Raw genomic sequence first — 17189 nt, 5'->3', positions numbered from 1 at the left:
TTCTTGATTAATGAAAATAACTACTCTACAAACCTATAAAATCTAATTCCTAGAACTCCCAAATCTGTAGACTGAGCCTAACCCCATCCATCTTCCCTACCACTTAGTAGACGAAACCAGTATTCAATTTAAGGTTTTGGGGTGTGCTCTGGTACAAGGAATAATTCCTAAGTCCCCTAGTTGACATGCATGCAATGAAAACAGGCACATTGAACTTCTTGAAAGAATAATCTAAAATAAACTCGTTCCTAAACAATTTTCAATTTTACAATTTTAGTTCAAGTGTCCAAACAACAAGATTATCAAAACCTTAGTACTCAAATACTCCTTGCTATATAGCCCACAAGAACAAACCCTCAGGATAGATGTTTCCCACCAAACAATAACAAGGGATCAGTAATGTATATATTGGGGCAAGACGAAACCCACTATGGTAATCACTAGAGTACTAAGCTCCACTATGGTAGAGGTACCAGGGTAAATCTAACACATTCTATAAATAGCAGGGCAACACAACCCCCACTATAGTGATTATCAGAGCAACAAAATTGAATTTGATATATATATTAGAGTCATTGATGACTCATCCATAATTCTCAAGAAACTAACCTAGATTAGCTCACCAGAGTCTATAATGTCACGGCTAAACAAAAATTCACGGGGAGACTAATTTCAAGTCTTTTGGAAAAGTTATCGAGATGAGCACCCTTGTCCAAGAATCTCATTTCATCCATGAACGTGAGGCCAAGAATGGTCTACATTTAGTCTAATAGGAAGGATCAAGGTCTTAGAGGAACACCTTTGTGTGAAGTCCCCGCATGGGTGGGTGACAACCACACGGAATCAACCTGACCTGTGAGGTACCTTAGTAGGCACCGTAGCCACAAAAAGTAGTATTTCATAAACAACCTTTTAAAATAAGACGATTTAAAACATGCACCAAGCACTCAATGAGACTGAATCTTAAAGGCATGTAAACCACTGCATATTGATAAGATGGTTCCCTTTCCAGAATTTTTGTGGTATACCACATGGCCCATTTTCAGAATCTTAAGGCACAATTTCACATAATTTCTCAAAAGGGCTTATGTGAATTCCAAAACTCTTTAATATATCTTCGACCTTAAGAAAACCGGTTAGTTTCTTGAAAACATTCAAAAAACTATGCTTGAGGGTCAATTTAATCTTTGCTATAAACAACTTATAATTTTGGGCTCAACTAGTATATCAATAGGGTCTAAGTCATTAAACTAGGAATTGAGAGATACACCTTGGTTTATTTATATGCAAAAAAGGGAAAAAATATTAAACTAGGTACAGAGTCTCATGAGAAAGGTGCTGCTTCACATCGGCAAGGGCCCTCTCACTCTCCACCAGGGCAGCCCTTGCTGCCTGTAATGCATTTGAATCAACCGGTGGGCGGTGGGGCCAACGATGTGCTAGGTGGAGATGTGTTATGGGCACTGATAGTGGCGGCTCAGGGGCCTGCACCACCATAAAAAAGAAGAGTTTAACTATTATACAGACTACATGCTACAACTAAGCTAGTGAGCAAAGAAAAAAAATAGCATTGTTTAGAATCATACATGCGGGTGTGTGTGGAGGTCGATGGCATGAAGAGCTCTACCACATCACAAATAGACTATGTGGTTGCATGTGTGTCGAAGCCGATTTGCAAACCCAAGGATTGCACTATCTCTAGTGGAACAAGAGTGGACTCCCGATGTCGAAGGGCTGGAGGGGGGGAAGCTTGGCCTGCTGCTTGCCCCTCTCTTGGTCCTGCATGCACCCTACACAAGGGCCTGCTGCCTGCCCCTCTCTTGGTCCTGCATGCACCCTACACAAGGGCCTCCACCAGGTTGATGAGTGCTATAGTCCACCTCCATACCCCTCACAACCTTTGCATAAAGCTGCATGGAAAAATAAAGTGGAAGCTCCCGGGTGAAGGGGCATCGCCCCATACTCTGATACGTATCTCATACCACTGGGTGTCGACACCACTCTATTTGTACGGCTTTCCCTTATTGGGGACTCTCCCATCTAGTAGTCTAAACATACCAATAGCCCCCTCCTGATGCTCTCCATGCATCTAAGCTTTGGCCAACAAGCTACCACTCTCCTCAGCCGCGTTGCTTGCTCCTCCTCTAGCCAACTATGCAAGGAGCGAACATCGTGTAGAGGGTGAAGGGACTCAAGAAGTCTCTCTAACTAAAAAACAAGAGGCATAATCGATGTATGATCCTCCCTGGCCTGTCCTCACAAGGTGCTGAGATGCCTCTTAAGTAGCTCAATGAGCTCTACTTTGGTAGTTAGATCCATGTGCCGACCCACTCTAAGAAAAAAGAAATAACTATCCTAAATACCTGGGTAAGAACCTCCCCTATGCACAAGAGGCCTAGCCCAAGTGTGAAATGGGACCCAAATGCTAATCAACTCTTAACCCAAATCCTAATTGATAAGCCAATCCAAGAGATAGAGGAAGAGAGCTGAGCCTCAAAGAGAAAAAAACAACATTATATACCTCATGCGAGGTATAGCCATGTGTCATTGTCAAATGCATTAGGGCTAAAAAAAATGATGGCCAAGATTAAGGTGTCCCTACTCGCACGAGGTAGGGGAATATTTTTTTTCTAATCTTCTTTTTGTCCATTTTGGTATGTGCCATGTGTCACAAGGATAGCTTCTTCTTTTTTTCATACCTCACTGAGGTAGCGATTTAGAAAATAAAACATGGTATGCGAGATTTTCTAAAATACATTATACATATCTCATTGAACAAAGCCCCCCCTTTTTTAATTTAAAAAAGCCCCTGTTTTTTGTCTCATTGAGCAAAGCTCCCCGTTCTTTATTTAAAAAAAATACATTATACATACCTCACCAAGGTATGCGGAGTTCTTAAGAAATCAAATTTGGAAAAATTTTGAGAGTTGCATTGCTTGTTTTTTTTTTAAAAAAAAAAGAGAGAATTGCTATTTTTTCTACCTAGCCAATGTGATTATATATTAATAGAAACTATTTTTTAAATGTGTGAATACCTCACCGAGGTATTGGGGTGATCCAAGGTGGCTTCAGTGTGCAAGCTTATGTGGAGTCCATAGGGGAGTGGCAAAAGAATACCTCACCGAGGTAATGGCACAAGTGTGATGTGGCGGGTGAGTCTCTGATGATGTGCAGGCCATATAGACCCAAAACTACCTCGCACGAGGTATTCAAGAGCTTGCTTTGGATGCTATGTGGCAGTGGGTGATTAGAGTAAATATCTCGCTCGAGGTAGGCCTAACAAAGTTTATGGGCAGAGTGGGGGTGTCAAAAGTGGGGCACCCTGTTCTCATGCCAAATATAATGGTTGTACATGGTAGCACATTATTTACAGTTTTTATGTATATTATTTTACTTTCATGTCAATGTTTGTGATCTCAAATTTAAGAAGTTTGATATGCAAATCCATGCAAAAGTTTATGTCATTGTAAAGTATTATTGTGAGTTAGACTTTTGCTTGCTTGAACTAGTGTTTTGTTAAAATTGCAATATGGAGCTCGCACACTATGATTACGAGAGAGAGAGAGAGAGAGAGAGAGAGAGAGAGAGAGAGAGAGTTTAAAAACAAAAAATCCACAAAGCAAGCCATATGTCATGATAGAATTGATTTGTCTACCTTATGGCACACGTTTTGTAACCGCTCCATAAGGAATTCCAAAAAACATGCCATATGGCATGCATCATAGACACAATATAAGGCATTCTCTTTACTGTTCCGAAGTGCATGCATATGAGCATATATTCACCGGGGGGAGGAGGGGGTTGTGCTAATTGTACAGACTGACTAGCAATCATAACTACATATCTAGGCACGTATCTCCTCCTTAAAATTATGCTGCTCCTTAAAATGAGTATTAGTACTATTGATGAGGACAGTTATAGTGTCTTTTATGTAAAGTCTCCCATCTATAAACATTCTCATGCCTTAATGGACATGATCAACCCTTAGTCTTTGCTCCTACAATAAGGCTTAATTAGAATAAAGACCACATGCATTTGTAGTCTATAGAGGTCTAAAGGCATGAGATGCTCCGTTTCTCCTTGAGGATCTATCATGTGGCTTCAAGGAAGCTCCAAAGATGAGTATACTTTGACACTCTAAAGGCATGAGATGCTCCATATCTCCTTGAGGATCTATCATGTGGCTTCAAGGAAGCTCCACTAATTGTGTAAAACAATATTCAAGTTGACATAACACTAGGTTTTTGATTGTTATCAAATCTGAAGTGTGTATCCAAACGTACGTACAGATCTGGTGGTGGGAGGTTTTCGAAATTGAGAGCTAAACAAAAAAAGCATCCAAGAGGTTCATATATAAGAGACTTGGAGAATATTTATGTGAAAGTTTCTCCTTATTAACAAGTCTAATAGAAACCCCTAGTTTGCTCATTTCAAACAAGGGCATGAGCTAAATGTTACTTTAGATCTAACATTGCTTGTGCTCAATGAAAACAATTGTAAACAGGTCATTTTGAGTGTTGAAGAGTTTTTGTGCACAAATACTCACAAATTGTAACTTATGTGTTGCAAGTGCTGCAGCAGCAGCAACAACAACAACAACAACGGCAACGACCCTAGTCACAACAATGACCCTAAGAAAGTTGTGTCATATATATATATATGTACGAACGAAAACACAATGTGAGCTTGGATTTCTCGTTGCTTTTCGCTTTTCGCTTTTTGCTTTTTGCACAGCAAGCAGAAGAAGACACAAGCAGAAGCAATGTCGTTAGAGAAGACCTATGATATTGGGCAGCAGCTCGGGGAGGGCGCAGACGGCACAGTGAGATTATGCACCCACAAGGAGAGCGGGCTGCAATATGCATGCAAATCAGTGCCAAAATTGAAGGCCCGTGCCTTGCAGCATGTGCGCAAGGAGATTGCGACGCTCAATCGGCTGAAAGCAGCAGGGCTGCATCTCAACGTAGTGCGCCTGGAGGAGATCTTCGAGGACGAGGAGTTCGTGCATGTGGTGTTGGAATTGTGCGGCGGAGGCCACCTGTTCGAGCATCTGGTAAGCACCAAGGAGCGGCGATTGCCGGAGGCGCAGGCAGCACAGGCCTTTGCTGCAATTGTGCGAGCCGTCTGCTTCTGCCATCACCACCGGGTGATGCACAGAGACATCAAGCTGGAGAATATACTCTTGGCTCGCCCCTTTGATCCAAACGAAGGCTATAGCAGCATAATCAGGTTGGGCGACTTTGGCTCCTCTGCCGATATCCGCCCAGGCATCTTGGAGGCGGACATGGAGGGCACACTATATTATCTTTCCCCAGAGATGCTACTCACAGGTACATATGACGAGAGAATTGATGTGTGGAGCTTGGGCGTGCTTCTCTATACATTGCTTTGCGGCTATTATCCCTTCGACGGCGAGACGCCCGCCCAGATTGTGGCAGCTGTGAAGCAAGGCAGGCTAGACCTCTCAGGAGATCCGTGGCCCTCCGTCTCTAGAACCGCCAAGGACCTCCTCAAGGCTATGTTACAACGCAATCCCGCAAGGCACATGCGCCTCAACAAGATCCTCTCCCACCCATGGCTCCTAGCTGCTGCAGTGGCACCTACGTCTCCGACCAGGTTGCTTCACAGTACATCAACACAGCCATCTCTTTTGCTCGCCTGAGGACTCTTGTGTGGAGGGTAGGGAGATGGGAGTTGAAAGCGTGGTTGGACGGTGCTCTTCGTGCGGCTTGTTGGCAACCATCATCCATACGGCCATCATCTTCTTCTTGCAGCACGCAAGGTATGGTTCATGTGAGAAGTAGCTTATAAGGGAGGGACCAATATTGGTAGTAGGGGAGGTAGTACTTATGGGGCATCCTTCACCCTGGCGCTCCACCCTTCCATGTGCACACACTTTCACCACAAGTCTGCATCCCACACATAGGCCGAAAGCTCTATACCGGAGGGGCCGTATTGGTTCGCCCCCCATGAGATACACATCTGCACTCGCACAATAAAACGTAGACCTGACCATGTCAGATGTACTACAAAAGCATGCACGCTCTCATGGGGATTGATTGTGGGGCATTGGCGTGTCCTCTGCCTGTATAGGTATGCCGTACGCTCTTGTGTGGGAAAGACTTTATATCCACTTAATCAACGAGGTGGTAGTTGCTGAGGGTGAGGGGGAGACAATTCGTCCATCTTGCAGCTGGCTCAGGAACCGACTGTTGGCTTGGAAACTCCGCCTGACCCCCACTCCTCCTCCAATCCAAGTCCCCCTTCCCATATATGCTACTCACCTTGCTCTACATTGATGTAAGGTGGTGCCACGTGTGATGATGGTATGTGACGGTCGTGTGGGGACTCCCTTCCAGCGGCCTCTTAGTCTCCTGGCTCGACTATCTCTACACTAGAGGATATTCTCCATCATTTTTGTTTTCGATGCTCGTCTCGATATTGACGAGAGACATGAGTTGTGATTTGCTTGAGACACCATGTGTACATATTATTATGGTGGTTCAGAGATTCATTGTCGACTAGTTGCTGTGCTTGTTATGCATGCTGCTTCTTATATTGGATTTAAGTGCACATGTACATATAGAAATCTGCAAACGTTCTTGACGTTCAATGTCAGCATTGATTACTCCACACTGATATACAATGGAGCTTATGTCTATTGATTTAGATCATGGACTTGATCGAGTTTGGATGCTGGCACATCACTTCTATGTTCTTGAGATTGAATTGATGCCACTGTGCATGTGTGAGTGTGTGTTATCTTTGCTATCGCACCTCTTGTTGTAGTTGAGGCTCATACAGACGTAAACGAAGCATAGACAAGTGGACACTCACATGCATATCAAACTAGCCCATCTAAACCTACGTAGCCCAAATGTCCTGGTGCATCATCTTTGTTGCAGTTAATTCGCTCTATTTGTAATGCAATTCTGCAGGCAGCATATAAGCAGTTGGCAAGGGGAAACAAATCCATGCGAGATCGCTAGACAAGGGTTGCTGGGAACTAGTATTGTGATTTGCTCTACTCACATGCGATATGTATGCCAAGTGTGGGGCTTTTGCAAGAGCACAACAAGCTCTATTCTTGGCACGTTATTTGTTGAAATTCACTAATTTTAGTGAGTGAGCACGGAGCTGTTTTGCATGGATGCAACCAGAGGGGCACTCTCCAGATGTAGTGACAGTTGCTTGCGTTGTAAGAGCTTGTGGCACCATAGGAGTTGCTGACAAAGGGGCGCAAACTCATGATGCGACTGCCAGATGAGGGATGCAGAGAGATCATGCTGTGATGCTTAGTGAGATCCCAAGATGTTTTCTCTCGGAGCACCAATTGCAGGATATGCTACACGAGTACTATTGCAGCATGGATCAGCTGAAAAGAGTAAACCGATTCATGATGAGCTTGCTAGGTGGGTTATTGGGAAACAATATTATGCTTGCCAATGTTTTTATTGGACATGTTTGCCAAGTATGATAAGGGCACTGCTTTTGTGGCAAGCTTACTGAGGGCTTGCACCAAGAGCAGAAAGATTTACACTAAGGCACTAGACTACTTGAGATTATTTTTAAAAGGTAAAAGTGCTTAGATGCTTCAGTGATTATGTGTGCAATATGTCGTTTGCTTGTGAAGCAGAGAAATGCACTAATTTTCCAGTATGCCTGGAAGGACAAGCAAGGAGGCAGTCTTTTAGACTGCACTATACCTGGCAGGGGCTGAGTCCAATTTCTTCGAACTGTTTTGATGGATGCTGCACGATTGCCTCTTGTAGCGGACTAGGATGCCCATTGTGCAGGCACACTAAATCACTAGGGTCCTCTCTAGGGCAGTATACCCTTGGGAGTTAGCACAAGCTAGGGAGATGGCGACCTCTCTGTCCCACTCCACTACGCACTCACATAGACTCAAGAACGGAACACCACACAAGAGCTACCTAGAGTGACATGCATGCAACATAAGATGGAACTAGGCAAGAGTTGGGACACCACAAAACCATGTATGGCATCCGGGATCCTCCTCAGTACACCAGAGTCTCTCTATATACAATGGGCATGGCACCTTGGGCTATCACGAGCCAAGTGCTAAAAGTGGTCACTGACATATGCCATTGGAGTAGGTGAGAGGCGCCAAGCACAAGTAGGTGAGCACTGCTTCATCGGTCAAGTGGGTAGCCAAACTTGGGGAGTGGGGCCGCCGGAGATTGTGTGACTGGTAGGTGGCCTTGTGGTTCACAGACTTGGGTGCTGATTTGGGGGTGCCCGATATTGGGGGTTCATGAGCTTGGGGTGCCTAGACCTTGGGGGTGCCCGATTTTGGGGGTTCACGAGCTTGGGTGCCCGACCACTGGCAGTGAGGGAGGCTACACCTCTCTTTAGATGCAGTGAACTGTACTTGCATTTTGAAAGTCTTTGGTACAATAGAAGCAGCTGAAATACGAAACACGTTTATGATGAGTCTGTTTGACAAAGGTTGCTAAGCATCATTATTGTGACTGGAAAAAATAATATGATGATTGGCTTGACAAGTAGAATATATATGCTAAAAGTAGTCGTCTTACAGAAGCATGAAGAGCTCCCTTCTTGAGATGCTGGCTGGATATGTTTGACTTGCCAAGACAAGAAACTACTCAGCTGTTTTGAATAGATGCGGAAAAAGGGGCTCTCTCTCAGATGCAGTTATTACCTTTTCTTGCATGCTGAAACCATGTGCTGCCATAGGGGTGTGTCAAGACTGTCAAGGTTTGCTGCAAGGTGATATTGTGCTTGGCACTACTCTCATGAATATGTATGCTCTCATGGATACGTAGTTTTGTGGAATGCAGTAATGGCAAGGCTCGCAAACATGGTCAGTGTCAGAATGCTCTTGATTGTTCAAAGAGGGGCCTGCCTTCCATATGGAGTGACTCCTATTTTCTTGGTCTGCACTTATAGCAGGCTACACCCAACAGCAGCAGGGCAGTAACCTTTGCTTGCATTTTGAAAGGGTGAGGCGGCTAACAAGGCAAGACAAATTTCACTGTTAAATTGCCAGACCAGGCTTCCTCGAAAGTGATTTTGTGCTTGATTCTGTCTGTCGGAGATTTACTCTAATGCAGTGCTCTCAGAAAGCGTAAGGAGTGCTCCTTGAAATGCTCTAACTTCAGGATATGCTCTTCAAGGCTAATGTGCACAAGCACTGAACTATTTTGAAGGGATGCCTCTCTTCAGATGCTGCAACCCTCATTTGCATCTTAAAATTTGTGGCAGCATAGGAGCTGCTCAGGAGGGAGGGGGAGGAAATTCATGATGACATTGCTAAACAACGGGTGTTGTGAACTACTTTTGTGCTTGGAACTGCCCTTATAGATATGTATGTAAGTGTGGTGCTCTTGCAAAAGCATGGCGGGTGCTTGAGGAGCGTCCTATTCATACTAATTGCTCGATATGCCCTACAATGAGTGTTCCTGAAATGGCCTTGTCAGAGCCCTTAACGAATGGGGGAAACCACAGCATGCCCTCTCCCTTTACAAGAAAATGGAGGAAAGCTCTTAAGTACCCAATGTGTATATACACTTGTTGGGTTACTTAAGGCCTGTGCTGCACTGGAAGATTTCAAATGACTGTGCTGAAGAAGGGTAAACTGTTTCGAATAGATGCAACTTCAGGGTGTCTCTCCAAATTCTGTTACATAAGTTTGCTTTTTCAAAGCCTGTGGTAGTGTTGGAGAAAAAGAGAAGGACAGAGAAATACAGCTGAAATTAAGTGAAAAGGGCTCTTTCAAGTGACGGCCTTGCTGGCAATGCAGTGGTTGATATGTATGCCAAATTGGGCTTGCTTGCAAATGCACATGCAGCATTTGCTAAGCTTTGAGTTTATGATGTAGTTTCTTGGACTACATTGGTCACTGGATATGCCAAAAATGGTTTTGGAATGAAAACACTGAACTGTTTTGAATATCTATGCAAGCCGAAATGCTCACATGCATGTCTGCAGTTTTAAAGCTTGTGGCATTTAGACAAGGGAAGGGAAATGCATGCAGAGATTAATAAATAATGACTATCGACAGTGCATTGGTTGACATGTATGCAAAATGTGGCTTGCTTACAAAAGCGCAAGGCGTACTTAATAAACTTTCAATATGAAATGATAATACTTGGAATTCTTTGACTACAGATATGCCAAACATGCACTGGATTGTTTTGAGCGAAATGCGATTGGACGGGATATGTGTAGCCAGCCTGAGTGGCTCATGTCCACTACTCTAAGGGGACTCTTTCTCTAGTGACAGTATGCCCCAAAGGAGTCTAGCACTAACGAAGACTACTCAAGTGCACAGTGCAACGAAGACTACTCAAGTGCACAGTGCAGAGTGAGTGATCACCTCAAATGAGTGGATGTAGGAACATAACATGAACAATAGGCAAGTACTGCATGAAAGAACTGAACAGACAAGATACAACTGCGACACAGTACAATAAAGATAGCCAAACCACTGATCAATCACTATATGATCCCGAGGAGTACAAGGAGAGCCCACTGTCTACGCACACTCAGTGCCTAGACCAGTGGCCAAGGGGAAACCATGGGTATACAGAGAGTGCACAGGGCTAGACTATGAAGCTGGCTAGACTGTTTGCAAGAAATCTCAGCTATAGTGGTGAACTAGAAGGCTAAGTGCTCCAGTGCATCCAAAAATGGTGATATGCTATGTGCTATGTATCTGCTCTCACCAAGGTACATGTATAGTAGCCGTATGTCTGTATAGATACCTGGACGTGCGGAGTGTAGGCCGATGTACAGAGGGGGGACGAGCTGTCGGAGGAAGTCGTGCGAGCCGCTGGGGAGGGATCTGTGGGGTGGCGCTGAAGAAGAAACCGGGTGGGTGGCGGGGCAGTTCGGGCGCGGCGGAGAGTGCCTTGCAGCACCGCAGCCGGTGGAAGGAAGGAGGGAGCTAGTAGTGGCGGGGGGCAGTGAATTGCTTGCTGCGATCCTCGAGATTGGAGTAGAGGAGGTTGGGGAAGGGATAGGGCTTAATATGGCAGAGAGAGAGAGAGAGAGAGAGAGAGAGAGAGAGAGAGAGAGAGAAAAGCATCAGCAAGGAGAGGATTAGGGCTGGAGGGCTGTGAAAGAAGCAGGAAAATTTAATAAAAGAGCCAAAAGATCGGAGGGTGCAGGTTTTAAACTACAAAAAACTACAAGTAGAAATTGTTTATTTCTTATTTTTTGGTTTTCAATAAAGCATTTGAGTATCTTTGTGGGGTTTTTTTTTTGCCATAGGCTAAACCTTAAGTTAATTTCATTATCAATGTTTGTGTGTGGTGGTCACGCCTATAATTTAATTGTCAAATTTTAATTTTCTCTTATCTACTCCATTGGTTATTATAACCCCACCCCTCGAGAACCTTGATTGTAGTAGGTTTTTGTGCTGGCTTGCTTGCTAGTTGCACTAAGTTTAGTACTTAATATGGCCACCTAGTAGAATGTTCAATACGTTGGATTTTTGAACTCTTCACCATAGTAGCTAACCACTCCTTTAATCCAATTGTTACACTGTGTCTACCTTAGGGTGGCTTCACAACTATTTGCAACTCCTAACTCCCCTAATGCTCCACACATGCACCAAAAAACTCAAAAAAGGAAACAAACTCAAGATATGTACTACTATCAATCATGGTTTGGCTCTTGTTTTTGCTGCTTTCCACAAGGGCGTGAGTTCAACATGCACCCTATTTTGTTGCTTGATCAACGCTTCGGAAATCTACACACTCTTGAGCAGCAAATCAATATGTTAGCCTATGTCTAAGGTCATATTTAGGATGTGAGATTGCCGATTGGGCCATTGCTTAGTTTACAAGAGTATACTCTACATCATGATTACTAGAGGTAATAATGGGGTATCATGACATTTCAAGCTATAAGCCACTAGTAGAGCTATGAAATGCTAATCATTTTCTTATCAAAGAGCCCACATACATAGTTTGTTAAACATGTAGGCAGTTAATTTGTCTTCAGACTATACACCATGCAAATAAAAAAGATCTTGACTTATTAGTAATGGTAGCATTGTAGAGCTTGCCACTTTTCTTTGCCATAGTTGTCTCTCTCAACGATAGTCAGCATTATGACTTCCATTTGATGCTTGCAAATATTATCTTGCCTAGACAAATCGCAATGACAACATTTACGCTATTAATTAATAGTGTAGACATTGTCTTGGATGTTTAAATCATTCATGCTTCTAGGTCTCGCAAATTCTCCATTTAACTTCCCATATGCATCAGGATATTCTTAAAAAGAGCTATCAAGTTCATTAGAACTTTGTGAATAATATTAAATCTTCTTCTAACCTTGGCTTCTTTCAACATGTTAATATAGCAATAATAGGCATGGCAAGCACAAATGCTAGTCTCAACACAACACCCCTGAATAGTTTTGTGACAAACTAGGAATTGAGAGTTAAGATTACCACAATATGATTCTATGCTATCGTTTGTGTGCTGATTGGCATGAGGTAAAGTGCAAGCAGTTGCAAATCCATGAGCTTGTAAAACAATTCATGTTTCTAGTGTGTTAACCTAAGTGGGGAATCATTGCATAGAACTACATTCCATGTCTTTTAATATATTTCATTTCTATGCAATAATGCCAATGATCTTTGAAGTAGGATATAAATGCAGCCCCATCTACGTAGTCTTGGTACAATACTACAACAAAGCTGATCCCTTGCCTTCCCTTTGCTTCATTGTAGTGCAAGATTTTTGCTTGCATATGCATAATATATTGAGGGCCCTATAACAATAGGATTCCTCACTTTCCTAACTATATTTTTGAGCCAAATCTTTGAACATGGCATATGCACGGATGAACTGGAACGCCATACACAAATCTTGCATGCAAATAAAAAAGGTTGGAAAGTTGTATTGCATTGTGTAAAACTAACTTCTTTGTCAGGAATTTAGTATCCAAGCATACCTGATGATGTAATTTAGATTTCTACATCATCAATCATAAATGCATTTGGCCATCATGTGGAGCTGTAGTCCAAGATGTGATGCCCAAGCGCACAAAGAAGAACTGAAACTTGCAATTTCTATATACCTTGTGTTTATTGGTACCAAAAATGGCTCCATTGCAATGAAGCTATTGTTCTAGTAACACTTTAGCATGCCCAACTACCATTCTTTTAAAATTCTATGTATAAAAGCTTGGCCCTTGTTAGTGTTGGTCTCTTGATATTAAAAAGAGTGACTTGGATTTTTCACAACCCAATTTTGGACATAAATGGTATCATCTAGGTATGCCTTAACATCAAGACCTTCTAGCGTGTTTGGCATTCCACATGAAAGCACCATAATTTAGTAGGTCTATAAATGCCTCTTTATATCTCATTAACTATTGTAAGTTCCTCCTTTTTAAGCATCCATGGGGTTGCTCAATACGTCACATTCCCATCACGGTGAAAAATAAGGCACTTTAAAGAATGTATAAGAGTAATGGTTTGGCAAATATATACTCTATACAAACCTAAAAATGTAAAAATTTATGGCAAATCTTTTGGATGACTTAAATAGAATGGTAGTACTTAATGTATTTTGGCAAATCTCTCTTAAACTTTTAAAACTTATAAAAAATGAGCAAAGTTAAATAAAAATGGAAGTTTAAAATAGCCAAAAAAAATTTGGAGACCCTTGAAAAATAACCAATCGGCTATAAATAGCCCCTAATTGATTCTTTGATTCCCATCAATCATCAATTTGGGTAGGCATTCCACATGAAAGCACCATAATTGGTTGGTCTACAAGTGCCTCCTTTTGTTTCATTGACTATTATAAGCTCCTCCTTTTAAAGCACCCATGGCGCTTTTCAATATGTCACATTCCCATCAATCATCACTTTCGGCTAAAGGGAGGGCTTGGTTTTTGTTTCCTTGAGGCCTTTCCTTGCAGCTTCTCAAATCCTTAGTCTCGTTAGATGTCTCTACAACCCACATTCTTTATTTACATGCATAGGATCAAGAAGATGATTCATCTTTAGTTACTTCTAAAATGGCAATTTATATCATGTTATTGGCCTTCTTTCAAACAGGATGATGGGCATGGATGTCCGTCCTTGTCAATCTCCACACGAGTTGCACAATTAGATATGCCAATCTAAAAGAGATGTGGCCTCTCCATATTATTGTTAAACTCTTGCACAAACTTCTTTTCTTTTAGTTGTTTGCATCTTATACATCCCAAGTATACATTCTTGTTGAGATGCTTACTACATGTGGACTTTAACATATTTGTGTATTAAAAACAAGAATTTTATCCTTTAGGTCATGTTGAGAAATGCAATGTGTGAGGGTGCAACATGAATAGAGAAAGGGGAGGAGCATGGACATTAGAAAAGGATAGACTAAGGGTACATTGGCAAAGGTTGATTTGTATGGTCATTTGTAAAAGGCGAAGTCAAAGGCCAAAAAGATAGCACATGGAAAGTGCAAGGGAGAACATGTAGTGTGAGCATTTACGAACACAAGGATGGCACAAGGGTGCATGGAGCATGTGGATGAGAGCTGTATAAACATGTACTTGGATCAAGCTAAGTAATGAGATTATTGATTCGTTGTCTTAATCATTGTGCCATTGATTAATTTCTATCTTAATCTTGTATTAGCATTTTCTTAGTCTTCCATTATGACCTTGATTACTTGCTACTATGAGTCGCCCTAGATCCATGTATTTTAACATGTCTACACCTATAAGAGAACATGTGTTTTTAAAATTATGACGTGATATGGTAAGTGAATAGATTGCCATTACTAGAAAATGATAGCACCTAAAATAAAAATAGTATTTAGATAGTCATGGTGGATAGCCTAAGTCATGATATCAAGAACCTTAAATTGTCAAGAATCAATAGGCTTTGACATGTGAAGCATCTCAAAACCTTCACATAGCTCTTGCAAATCCTTAATTAGAGGCACTAAGTACACACTAATGTTTGTGATGACATGTGAGGTTTGTTAACTTTACAAAATAATAATTTCTTAATTCACAGATATTTAAATTATGCTTGACAAGATGTAAGGCGATACAATTGTACATATAAATTAGAAGGCTTGACATCAGAGGATTCTTTTTGAAAGATATGAGAGCTATAATGTTGTATTTTAAAAATTTCTAGAGCCACTGGGCTTAGAGAAAGGACTCATTCCATCCAATCCCACCCTTATGTAAGTTAGGGTTTCTTGGCTTTGTGTGGAATTCTTTACCATGTGTTATGAATATGCTAAACGCTTGTGCAATCAACCAAATTTGCATAATCCCATTTGCACCCTTGTTTTGTGCATGCCTTCCTTAAACCAATCCTCTCCATATTTTGGGCATGTTGTGGGTGGCCAGCTCATAGCTCCCTTAGTACAAGACACAATCCTTAACGCATGCATGGATTGCACGATATTCCAAAACAATACCTCTTATCGCCTTCCTTCCCTCTTGCCTTGACTTTGTTAGTGTATTTTTATGGTAGTATCCTTGTGTGGAGAAACTTTTATGGGGATAGCACTAATGATAAATGACATCAAATAAAATCAGTGCATATTTTGGATACGTAAGCTTGCACAATTATGTGAGAGTTCTACCCTTGTATAGAGGTGTGATGTTATTTCTTTCTAAGAAAGATATCCATTTTATCATACTGCAATCAAAAAAAGCATGAAATAGGCTCTCATGTGCCAACTTTATAGGTCATGTGTTGACCATTTTTCCTTTGACTTGCTCTTTGACTTTGGATGCATATCTTTGATTAAAGGCAACTTCGTTAATTTTCCTAAGGATTTGCATACTCTTATGTGGTAATCAAAAATTTGGAGAGCTAGAAGTCACCACCCTAGGTGGATGGATAGGCCAATCATCCTCTTTTTCCAAATCGTAAGTCACGTAAAACATGTATAAAAAAAAATGTGAACACACTAATTATCATTTCAAGTGGCATACGTGTACTGAGGAGGAGTGACATGGAACATTAAACATTAACATTGATGGATTCAGATGCTTACTTTTTCTAAAATTAAGGTTTCTCAAGCTTTTTCAAGTGGCATACGTGTACTGAGGAGGAGTGACATGGAACATTAAACATTAACATTGATGGATTCAGATGCTTACTTTTTCTAAAATTAGGGTTTCTCAAGCTTTTATCTACAAATAAATATTACTACAATTTTCACAAAATAGAATATCACATCACTTCCTCTCCATTGATCACATCAAGCTAAAATTGGACCCTCGACTAAAAATACCAGATTCTAAGCAACAGGGCATAAAATTTTATGGGAAATTTTAAAAGGATATTAAACTTGATACAATTATTGTTCTTTATAGGCTAAAATTGTAAATATAAAGGACATTCAATTTCAACACCCTAGGTGGCTAGATAGGCGAATCATCTTCTTTTTCCAAATTGTAAGTTGCCTAAAACATGTATAAAAAAATGTGACATTAACATTGAAAAAACTTATAAGCCTAATCTATATAGCCTCATCTTCACTTTTCAACAAGGACTATGATCTAAATATTGCCTCTCGTCCTCCTTTATGCCAGTACGTGGGAGATGATATATCGTGTATTCAGGAGAGTAGGCTTTTACTGGTGGCCAACAAAGGTTTCTCAAGGTAGTTACAAGCAGAAATCAGAGTCATCGAGCAAGCCTGCAGACAACGAAGGTAACAAGCCAAAGAAACAGAACAAATGCAACTATTGCAATAAACCTGGTCACTACATTAATGAGTTCAAGAAGCGGCTAGAGAAGGCAAAAAAAAAGACTTGGGTATGGCTGTATAGCTGATGCATCCACATCTAATGTAGAAAACAAAGAATCTATAATAAGATGTACATGTCTAGTATTTTGATAGTGGTCTTAGTAAGCACATTAGTTCTCATCTCGCAGCTTGTTCTCATCACTTAAGTCTACTCCATAGGTGCATGGAGCATGTGGATGAGAGCTATATAAACATTACTTGGATCAAGCTAAGTAATGAGATTATTGATTCGTTGTCTTAATCATTATGTCATTGATTAATTTCTATCTTAATCTTGTATTAGCGTTTCCTTAGTCTTCCATTATGACCTTGATCACTTGCTTCTATGAGTCGACCTAGATCCATATATTTTAACAGGTCTACACCTATAAGACAATATATGTGTTTTTAAAATTATGACGTGATATGG

The 17189-nt window shown here is 41.3% G+C and overlaps 1 pseudogene; it reads left to right on the top strand.

Annotated features, from left to right (window-relative positions):
• Window positions 1–4762: 4762 nt before the first annotated feature.
• Window positions 4763–5662, top strand: LOC147626139 (calcium-dependent protein kinase 24 pseudogene; annotated as a pseudogene).
• Window positions 5663–17189: the final 11527 nt, after the last annotated feature.

The sequence above is a fragment of the Cibotium barometz genome, chromosome 22 (assembly GCF_041138505.1).
Source record: "Cibotium barometz isolate CiBa-2024 chromosome 22, ASM4113850v1, whole genome shotgun sequence".
Classification (NCBI taxonomy): Eukaryota; Viridiplantae; Streptophyta; class Polypodiopsida; order Cyatheales; family Cibotiaceae; genus Cibotium; species Cibotium barometz.
This window is presented reverse-complemented; position numbering and strand designations above follow the sequence as displayed.